General features: G+C 39.5%; 1 pseudogene; it reads left to right on the top strand.

Annotated features, from left to right (window-relative positions):
• Positions 1-342: 342 nt before the first annotated feature.
• LOC100739000 (eukaryotic translation initiation factor 1 pseudogene) lies at positions 343-890 on the top strand (annotated as a pseudogene).
• The last annotated feature ends 10,212 nt before the right edge of the window (positions 891-11,102 follow it).

Here is an 11,102-nt window from a genome sequence, read left to right as displayed (position 1 = left end):
CCATAAAACCAAAGTACGCATTCTTTTCAATTGCACATGGACTGCTCTATAGGATAGACAATATACTGTCAGAAAACAAGCCTCAACACATTGAAGAGGATACAAATTATTTCATACAACTTTTCTGACCACGATGGTATGAAACGAGAAATCCACTACAGAAATAAAAATGCGAAAAGGACAAACATGTGGAGACTGAACAACATGCCACTAAAAACCCAATGATGGGCCCCAGTCACTGAGCTGCCCCTGAGGACGCAGCAACCTCCCCCTTGAGCCCCTTTGCTTCCCAACATTCCTTGGTGGGAAGCAAAGGCCCGCCTTCTCCCACCGTTGCCTTCCGCGGGCCGTTTCCACCAAGGCAAAGGAATCCTATCCTATGTCCGCTATTCAGAACCTCCACTCTTTCGACCCTTTTGCTGATGCAAGTAAGGGTGATGATCTGCTTCCTGCTGGCACTGAGGATTATATCCATATAAGAATTCAACAGAGAAACGGCAGGAAGACCCTTACTACTGGCCAAGGGCTTGCTGATGATTATGATAAAAAACCAGTGAAGGCGTTTAAGAAGAATTTGCCTACAATGGTACTGTAATTGAGCATCCAGAATATGGAGAAGTAATTCAGCTACAGAGTGACCAGCACAAGAACATATGCCAGTTCCTTGTAGAGATTGGACTGGCTAAGGATGACCAGCTGAAGATTCATGGGTTTTAAGTGCTTTTGGCTCACTGAAGCTTAAGTGAGGATTTCCTTGCAATGAGTAGAATTTCCCTTCTGTCACTTGTCACAAGTTTAAAAACCTCACAGCTTGTATAATGTAACCATTTAGGGTCTGCTTTTAACTTGGACTAGTGTAACTCCTTCACGCAAAAAACTGAAAAGAGCCATGCTGTCTAGTCTGGAAGTCCCTCATTTAAACAGAGGTCAAGCAGCAGGCACCTGACAGTGTCCAGCCTGAAACAAAGCAATAAGGTGATGTTTAAGCCAAGTCCAGAGCCCCAAGATCACAGATGGCTATGTCTGGCCAGAAGCTCCTAAGCAAGTGCTCTCCAGAGTTTCCTGCCCTAAGAGAATGTCACCACCTGAACAGCCCTCAGTGAAGCTGAGTGAAGGATGGGCTAAGGCAGCTGTACTGCTAGAGGGAGGCTGTGGCCATCAGGGAAAGATCCTCTGGAGTCTCCAACGTGACCAGATGGGCAGAGCTTAGAACAGAGGTGATAGGACATCTGGCTTGCCACCAAGGTATTTTTGACCAGACATACTATGTCCAAATAGAATGTGAGGCCAACCTACTATCAGAGTTAAACTTTTGACAAGGGAACAAGTTACAAACTGATTATCAGTTCATGTAGCTATAGAGCTTGCAACTTACTAGCAAGAGCTGCCCAATGCCATGTGAAGTAACAAACTGTTTTTATTGTTTTTTTGGTGTTCTCCCCCCCTTCAGTTTTAATGTTATGTAATGAAACCCTTATTTAAATAAAACTTGTTTTCAGAAAATAAATAAAAAAAACCCCCAATGATCAATGATGAAACCAAAGAAGAAATCACAATATACCCTAAAACAAATGAAAATTAAATACAACCATACAAAATCTGTGAGATATAGCAAAAGCAATTCCAATAGGGAGATTGATATTGATACAGGCCTCCCTTTAGAAACAAGAAAAGTCTCAAACAACCTACCTCCTAAAACAATTAGTAAAAGAAGAACAAAACACAAAATCAGCAGAAGGAAGAAAATAATAAAGATCAGAGAGGAAATAAATAAAATAGAGGTTAAAAAACAATAGAAAAGATGAAGCCAAGAGCCGATTTTTTGAAAAGATAAAAATTTTCAACCCTTTAGCCATGCTCACTAACAATAGAGAACCCAAATAAACAAAATTAAGAAATGAAAGAAGATAAATAACCATCTAACAGAGATACAAAAAGTCATAAGAGAATACTCTGAAGAGTTACATGCCAAGAAGTTGGCCAACCTAGGAGAAATGAACAAATTTCTAGAAAAATACAGCCTGTCAAGACTGGCTAAAGAAGAAACAAATCATTTGAACAGACTGATCATTAGAAGTGAAACAGAATCTGTAATAAAAGCAACTCCCTCCAAACAAAAGTCCAAGACCAGGTGGCTTCACTAGGGAATTTGACCAAACATACAAAGAAGAAATTATACCTATCCTTCTCAAACTACTCCAAACAAACAAACAAACAAACAAAAAAAAAAAAACAAGAGCAAGGAATGCTCCTAAAATTAATTTTTAAAATTACTCAAGTGAATTTAGCACATCTGTAGTTGTATAATGATCATAACAACCCAATTTCATCCTGAAATTAATTTTATAAAGCTACCATGACCCTGATGCCAAAGCCAAATATACTACAATAAAAGAAAATTATAGGCCAATAGCTTTGCTGAATATGGATGCAAAAATCCTCAACAAAATGCAGCAAATCAAATTCAACAATACATAAAAGAGTCATATACCATGATCAAGTTGGATTCATTTCAGTGTCATAAGAATGGTTCAACATATTCAAAACTCAATGTGATGCACCACATTAAAGAAAGGAAAATCAAAAACCACAGGATCATCTTAATAGATTTAAGAAAAATTGTCCAAGGAGTTCCCATTGTGGCTCAGCATAAACGAACCTGACTAGTGTCCATGAAGATGTGGGTTCAATCCCTGGCCCCACTCAGTGGGTTAAGGATCTGGCTTTGCTGTGAGCTGTGGTTTAGGTCATGTGAGCTGTGATGTAGGTCATAGATGTGGCTTGGATGTGGCATTGCTGTGGCTTGTGAATTAGGCCAGCAGCTGTGGCTCTGATTCAACCCCTAGCTTGGGCACTTCCACATGCTTTGAGAGCAGCCCTAAAAAAAAAAAAAAAAAAAAAAAAAAGCAAAAGCATCAGCAATGTGGTATTAGCACAAAAATAATCAAAACAATGTGGTATTAGCACAAAAATAGATATATTTTTATATTTCAATGGAACAGAGAGCCCAGAAATAAACTGACACACCTACATTCAATTAATCTATGACAAGGAAGGCAAGAATTGAAAATGGATAAAAGATGGTATCTTCACTAAGCGGTGCTGGGAAAGCTAGACAGCTATATGCAAACAAATGAAATTAGAATACTGCCTCACACCATATACAAAAATAAACTCAACATGGTTTAAAGACATGATACCCTAAGACTCCTAGAATAGAACTAGGCAAAACATTCTCTGACATAAATTACAGCAATATTTTCTTAGATTAGCCTCTCCAGTCACAATAAACGAAAGGAAAAAAATTGGAACCTAGTGAAATTCAAAAGTTTTTGGATATTTTGGAGATTAAGCCATTGTTGGTTGCATTGTTTGGAACTATTTTCTCCCATTCCATAGGCTGTCTTTTTGTTTTGTTTGTGGTTTCCTTTGTTGTGCAAATGCTTGTAAGTTACATTATGACCCATTGGTTTATTTTTGATTTTATTTCTATTGCCTTGGGCAACTGTTTTCTTAGGAAAACATTTGTACAGTTGATGTCAGAGAATGTTTTGCCTATGTTCTTACCTAGGAGTTTTATGGTGTCTTATCTTACGTTTAAATCTTTAAGCCATTTTGAGTTTATTTTTGTGCATGGTGTGAGGGTGTGTTCTAATTTCACTGATTTACATGCAGCTGCCCAGTCTTCCCAGCACCATTTGCTGAAAAGACTGTCTTTTTCCCATTTTATATTCTTGCCTCCTTTGTCAAAGATTAATTGACCATAGGTGTCCGGGTTTATTTCTGGGTTCTCTATTCTGTTCCATTGGTCCATATGCATGTTTTTGTACCAATACCACACTGTCTTGATTAATATAGCTTTGTACAAAAAAAATTGAAACATTAGGAGACCTAAATACAAATTTCTCCAAAGAAAACATACAACTGGCCAAGAGGCCCATGAAAAAATGCTCAACATCAGTAGTTATTAGAGAAATGCAAATCAAAACTACTATGAGGTACCACCTCATACCAAACAGAATAGCTATCATTAAGTCTACAAATAACAAATGTTGGAGACAGTGTGAATAAAATGGATCCTCTTACACTGTTAGTGGGAATGTAAACTGGTACAACTACTATGGAAAACAGTATGGAGGTACCTCAGAAAACTAGATATAGAATTACCATATGGAGGGATGAAGACAAGATGGCGGAAGAGTAGGGGGACACGCTCGCCCTCTCCCACAAACACAACAAAAAAAAAAACACATCTACATGATAAACGACTCGCACAGAACAGCAACCAATTGCTGGCAGAAGAACCTAAACTCCAATAATGGCAAGAATCTCGTGACATAACTGGGTAAAATAAGAGAAAACAGAGTGAGAGAAGGTGAATCTGAACTGGACGGGTGCTCCCGAAAGGGGACTGTGGAGGAGAAAGGGATCCCACACCCTGGAAAGTCACCTACTTGACGGAAAGATCAACTGAATCGGCGAGTCTCCAGATGCAGAGAAGAGTGCAGCAGTAAGTCAGAGTACTGAAAAGCAGAGCGAGAACTGAACAGATCATCTGAACTACTGGCACAGTCACCAAAAACTGAGATGCTTGGGTAGGGGCTGGGCACAGAGATGACTCCAGAGGCTGGGGTGGGTGGTGCAGAGACTGCTTGGGGGGGTCTAGGAGCATGTTTGACGGGGCAGTCTTTGGGGGGTCTAGGAACTGGTCTGTCAGGTTTGACGGGGCAGAGACTGCCTGGGAGACTAGAAAGCAGAGTGTTGCGGGGGGGAGGGAACAATACGCTAAGGGCTGGGAAGTGGAAAGCCACATCAGAGGGAACCTGGGAGAAGAACTGGACAAGACACCAGTGTTGGGGAGGGCAGAGAAAAAGGGGTGGGCTCCATATAATACTCCCCACGCCACAGCAAGCTCACTGGCCCACCAGCTATCAGAAAGCTGTGTATCTCACGGCATCCCTCCTCCTGTACCCCTCATGCACGCACCAGACCTGGGGCTGCCTGCCATCCCAGAGGTCTGGCCTCAACAATTGCTGGAAGCCTATCACTCCAGGGGCTTTCCCTGCCCTGGCCTGCTTGCCCTCTGGAGGGGGCTACACCCCCTGCAGAGCAGCACCAAACACCACCAGCCCCTGGGAAAAGGCCTGCAGCCTGGAAAAGCTAGAACAAGCTTGGCTGGACCATGAAAAATCTGCCTACATTCTCAGGCACACCTTCTGAGTAGGGCTGCCCTGGGGAAGAGCCTCTTGGGTTCTCAGCAGCCCAGCTACTCCAGTCCTCAGGGGGTGCTGCACTCCTGTGGAACAGCTGCGCAGCACCACAGCCCCCTGCAAGAGCCCCACAGCCCAAAAACACCAGAGCAAGCTCTGCCTGGCCGAGTGAAATCTGCTCCCATCGTGGTGTGGACCTCCCAGTCCTGTCTGCCCTCAGGAAGTCCTCCTCGCTTCATAGAGACCCTGTCAGCCCTGCCCACCCTCTGGAAAAGCCACACTGCCTCAAAAAAGACTGACCAACAATGCCAGCCCTCAGGAAACATTCCACAGCAGTGACAAGGCAAACACTGCCCGGTCATGGAGAGCACAACTCCCTCAGGAAAAAGAAAACAACAAGCAAGATGAAGAAGCTGAGAAACCACCCCTAGTCAAGCCAATAGGAGAACTCACCTAAAGCAGTCAACGATGAAACCGATCTTTGCAGTCTGACAGACTTGGAGTTCAAAAGAGAAATAGTGACAATACTGAAGGAATTAAGAGAAGATATGAACAGTCATGCAGATACCCTCAGAAAGGAACTAGAAAAGATAAGGAGGAGCCAAGAAAAACTAGAACATTCATTTGCAGAGATACGAACTGAACTAAGGGCAGTAAAAACCAGAATGAATAATGCAGAAGAACGAATTAGTGATGTGGAAGATAGAATAATGGAAATCACCCAATCAGGTCAGCAGACAGAAAACCAAATGAAAAAACATGAAAGCAATATAAGAGACCTGTGGGATAATATAAAGTGGACCAATCTATGCATAATAGGAATTCCAGAAGGAGTAGAAAAAGATAAGGGGATGGAAAATATATTTGAGGAATTATTGCTGGAAACTTCCCAAATCTAAAGGATACTGATTTCAAGATAGGAAGCACAGAGGGCTCCAAAGAAGTTGAACCCAAATAGACCCACACCAAGACACATTATAATAAAAATGGCAAAAGTTAGTGATAAAGAGAGGATCCTAAAGGCAGCAAGAGAAAAGCAGAATGTTACCTACAAGGGAACTCCCATAAGAATATCAGCTGATTTCTCTACAGAAACACTACAGTCCAGGAGGGAATGGCAAGAGATATTTGAAGTGCTAAAAGCAAAAAATATGCAACCTAGAATACTCTATCCAGCAAGAATATCATTTAAAATAGAAGGGGAAATAAAAATTTTCCTCCAACAAACAAAAGCTAAAAGAATACAGCAATACAAAACCCACTAAAAGAAATTTTGAAAGGGCTTCTCTAAACCGAAAAGAAAGGAAGGAAAGATAAGGAGGAAAAAGAAAAAAAAAAAAAAAGAAAAAAGAAGAGGAAGAACTGGGATTGAGGAAACCACAATCAGAGAGCAGTCACTCAAATAAGCCAGCATACAGATTTAATCATGAACATGTTTCAAATAAAATAAAATTAAAAAGAAAAAAATGAGTCATCAAAATCATAAAATGTGGGCAAGGGAAGTAAGGAAATAAATAGACCCTTTTTGTTTGTTTGTTTCTCTTCTTAATTTTAGTATATAATGAAGTGTTTGAACCTACAGGATCATCAGGCCAAAACACACAATTATAGGAAGGGGTTAGCATACTTAAAAAACAGGGTAACCAGAAGCCAAAACCAAACATTGCATTCGCAAAAAATGAAAAACAAAACAAAACAAAACAAAAAAAACCACTCAAACAGAAAATAATTGGAGACCATCCAACCAAAAAAAGAAAGGAAGAATGGAGAACCATAGAATCAACTGGAACACGAGGTTCAAAATGGCAATAAATAATCATCTATCAATTATCACCTTAAATGTCAATGGACTGAATGCTCCAATCAAAAGACACAGAGTGGCTGAATGGATAAAAAGGCAAAAACCTTCAATATGCTGCCTACAAGAAACTCACCTTAGGACAAAAGATACATATAGATTGAAAGTGAAGGGGTGGGAAAAAGTATTTCATGCCAATAGACACGACAGGAAAGCAGGGGTTGCAATACTCATATCAGACAAAATTGACTTTAAAACAAAAGACATAAAGAAGGACAAAGAAGGATACTATTTAATGATTAAGGGACCCATCCAAGGAGAGGATGTGACTATCGTCAACATATATGCTCCAAATACAGGAGCACCCAGATACATACAACAAATATTAACAGACATAAAGGGAGAAATTGATGGGAATACAATCATAGTAGGAGACCTAAATACCCCCCTCACATCAATGGACAGATCCTCTAGACAGAAAACCAATAAAGCAACAGAGATCCTAAAGGAAACAATAGAAAAGTTAGACTTAATTGATATCTTCAGGACACTACATCCAAAAAAATCAGAATACACATTCTTCTCAAGTGCACACGGAACATTCTCAAGAATCAACCACATATTGGGACACAAAGCTAACCTCAATAAATTTAGGAGCATAGAAATTATCTCAAGTATCTTCTCTGACTGCAATGCCATGAAACTAGAAATCAACCATGGGAAAAGAAATGAGAAAAAACCTACTACATGGAGACTAAACAACATGCTACTAAAAAACCAATGGGTCAATGAGGAAATCAAGAAGGAAATTAAAAACTACCTTGAAACAAATGATAATGAAGACACAACCTCTCAAAATCTATGGGATGCTGCAAAAGCAGTGCTCAGACGGAAATTTATAGCGATATAGGCCTTTCTCAAAAAAGAAGAAAGATCCCAAATTGACAACATAACCCTCCACCTAAACAAGTTAGAAAAAGAACAAAAAAGACCTAAAGTCAGCAGAAGGAAGGAATTATAAAGATCAGAGAAGAAATCAATAAAATAGAGATTCAAAAAAAATAGAGAAAATTAATAAAACTGAGATCTGATTCTTTGAAAAGGTAAACAAAATTGACAAACCCCTGGCCAGACTCACTAAGAGAGAGAAAGAACCCAAATAAACAAAATTATAAATGAAAAAGGAGAAATCATAACAGATACTGCAGAAATACAAAAAAATGATAAAAGAATACTATGAACAACTATATGAGAACAAATTTCACAATCTGGAAGAAATGGACAATTTTCTAGAATCTTACAGCCTGCCAAAACTGAATCAAGAAGAAACAGACCAACTGAACAGACCAATCACTAGAAATGAAAATGAAGAAGTCATAAAAACACTCCCTACAAATAAAAGTCCAGGACCAGATGGCTTTACAGGTGAATTCTATCAAACATATAAAGAGGAACTGGTGCCCATCCTCCTTAAACTCTTTCAAAAGGTTGAAGAAGAAGGAATACGCCCAAAGACATTCTATAATGTCACCCTCACCCTCATTCCAAAACCAGACAGAGATACCACCAAAAAAGAAAACTATCGGCCAATATCTTTGATGAATATAGATGCAAAAATTCTCAACAAAATCTTAGCCAACCGAATCCAACAACATACCAAAAAAATTATACACTATGACCAGGTTGGGTTCATCCCAGGTTCACAAGGATGGTTCAACATACACAAATCAATCAACATCATACACCACATTAACAAAAGTCAAAAATCATATGATCATCTCAATAGACGCAGAAAAAGCATCTGACAAAGTCCAACATCCTTTCATGATCAAAATTCTCACCAAAGTGGGTATAGAGGGAACATTCCTGAACATAATCAAAGCCATTTATGACAAACCCACAGCAAATATAATACTCAATGGAAAAAAACTGAAAGCCTTCTCACTCAAATCTGGAACAAGACAGGGATGCCCACTCTCACCACTGCTCTTCAACATAGTTTTGGAAGTCCTAGCCACAGCAATTAGACAAACAAAAGAAATAAAAGGCATCCATATAGGAAGAGAAGAGATCAAACTGTCACTGTATGCAGATGACATGATACTATACATAGAAAACCCTAAGGACTCAACCCAAAACTACTTGAACTGATTAATAAATGCAGCAAAGTAGCAGGATATAAGATTAACATTCAGAAGTCAGTCTCATTTCTGTATACCAGCAATGAAACATTAGAAAAGGAATACAAAAATATGATACCTTTTAAAATTGCACCTCAAAAAATCAAATATCTCGGAATACACCTGACCAAGGAGGTAAAGGACCTATATGCCGAGAACTATAAAACTTTAATCAAAGAAATCAAAGAAGATGTAAAGAAATGGAAAGATATTCCATGTTCATGGATTGGAAAAAATCAATGTTGTAAAAATGGCCATACTACCCAAAGCAATCTACAGATTCAATGCAATCCCTATCCAATTACCCATGACATTTTTCACAGAACTAGAACAAACAATCGAAACATTTATATGGAACAACAAAAGAGCCAAAATCGCCAAAGCAATTGGCGAGAAACAAAAACCAAGCAGGAGGCATCCCTCTCCCAGACTTCAAGAAATACTACAAAGCCACAGTCATCAAAACAGTGTGGTACTGGTATCCAAACAGACAGACAGACCAATGGAACAGAATAGAGAACCTGGAAATAAACCCTGACACCTATGGTCAATTAATCTTTGACAAGGGAGGCAAGAACATAAAATGGGAAAAAGAAAGTCTATTCAGCAAGCATGGCTGGGAAACCTGGACAGCTGCATGCAAAGCAATGAAACTAGAACACACCCTCACACCATGCACGAACATAAACTCCAAATGGCTGAAAGACTTAAATATAAGACAAGACACCATCAAACTCCTAGAAGAGAACATAGGCCAAACACTCTCTGACATCAACGTCATGAATATTTTCTCAGGTCAGTCTCCCAAAGCAATAGAAATAAGAGCAAAAATAAGCCAATGGGACCTAATCAAACTGAAAAGCTTTTGCACAGCAAAGGAAACCCAAAAGAAAACAAAAAGACAACTCACAGAATGGGAGAAAATAGTTTCAAACAATGCAAAGGACAAGGGCTTAATCTCTAGAATATATAAACAACTTATACAACTCAACAGCAAAAAAGCCAGTCAACCAATGGAAAAATGGGCAAAAGACCTGAATAGACTGTTCTCCAAGGAAGATATACAGGTGGCCAGGAAACACATGAAAAAATGCTCAACATTGCTGATTATAAGAGAAATGCAAATCAAAACTACCATGAAATACCTCCTCACATCTGTCAGAATGGCCATCATTAATATGTCCACAAATAACAAGTGCTGGAGGGGCTGTGGAAAAAAGGGAACCCTCCTGCACTGTTGGTGGGAATGTCAACTGGTACAGCCACTATGGAGAACAGTTTGGAGATACCTTAGAAATCTATACATAGAACTTCCTTATGACCCCGCAATCCCACTCTTGGGCATATATCCAGACAAAGCTCTACTTAAAAGAGACACATGCACCTGCATGTTCATTGCAGCACTATTCACAATAGCCAGGACATGGAAACCAACCCAAATGTCCATCGACAGATGATTGGATTCAGAAGAGGTGGTACATATACACAATGGAATACTACTCAGCCATAAAAAAGAATGACATCATGCCATTTGCAGCAACATGGATGGAACTAGAGAATCTCATACTGAGTGAAATGAGCCAGAAAGACAAAGACAAATACCATATGATATCACTTATAACTGGAATCTAATATCCAGCACGCATGAACCTTTCCACAGAAAAGAAAATCATGGACTTGGAGAATAGACTTGTGGCTGCCTGACGGGAGAGGAAGGGAGTGGGAGGTATCAGGTGCTTGGGGTTATTAGATACAACTTAGAACAGATTTACAAGGAGATCCTGCAGAGTAACATTGAGAACTATGTCTAGATACTCACATTGCAACAGAACAAAGGGTGGGGGAAAAAATGTATACATGTAAGAGTAACTTGATCCCCATGCTGTATAGCAGGAAAAAAAAATAAAGGAAAAA

The sequence above is a fragment of the Sus scrofa genome, chromosome 13, assembly GCF_054392235.1.
Source record: "Sus scrofa isolate SSC_HxYL_T2T_F1_AM1 chromosome 13, Sscrofa_HxYL_maternal_Yorkshire_Landrace_v2.0, whole genome shotgun sequence".
Classification (NCBI taxonomy): domain Eukaryota; kingdom Metazoa; phylum Chordata; class Mammalia; order Artiodactyla; family Suidae; genus Sus; species Sus scrofa.
The sequence above is the reverse complement of the archived record's forward strand: the minus strand, read 5'-3'. Positions and strand labels throughout refer to the sequence as shown.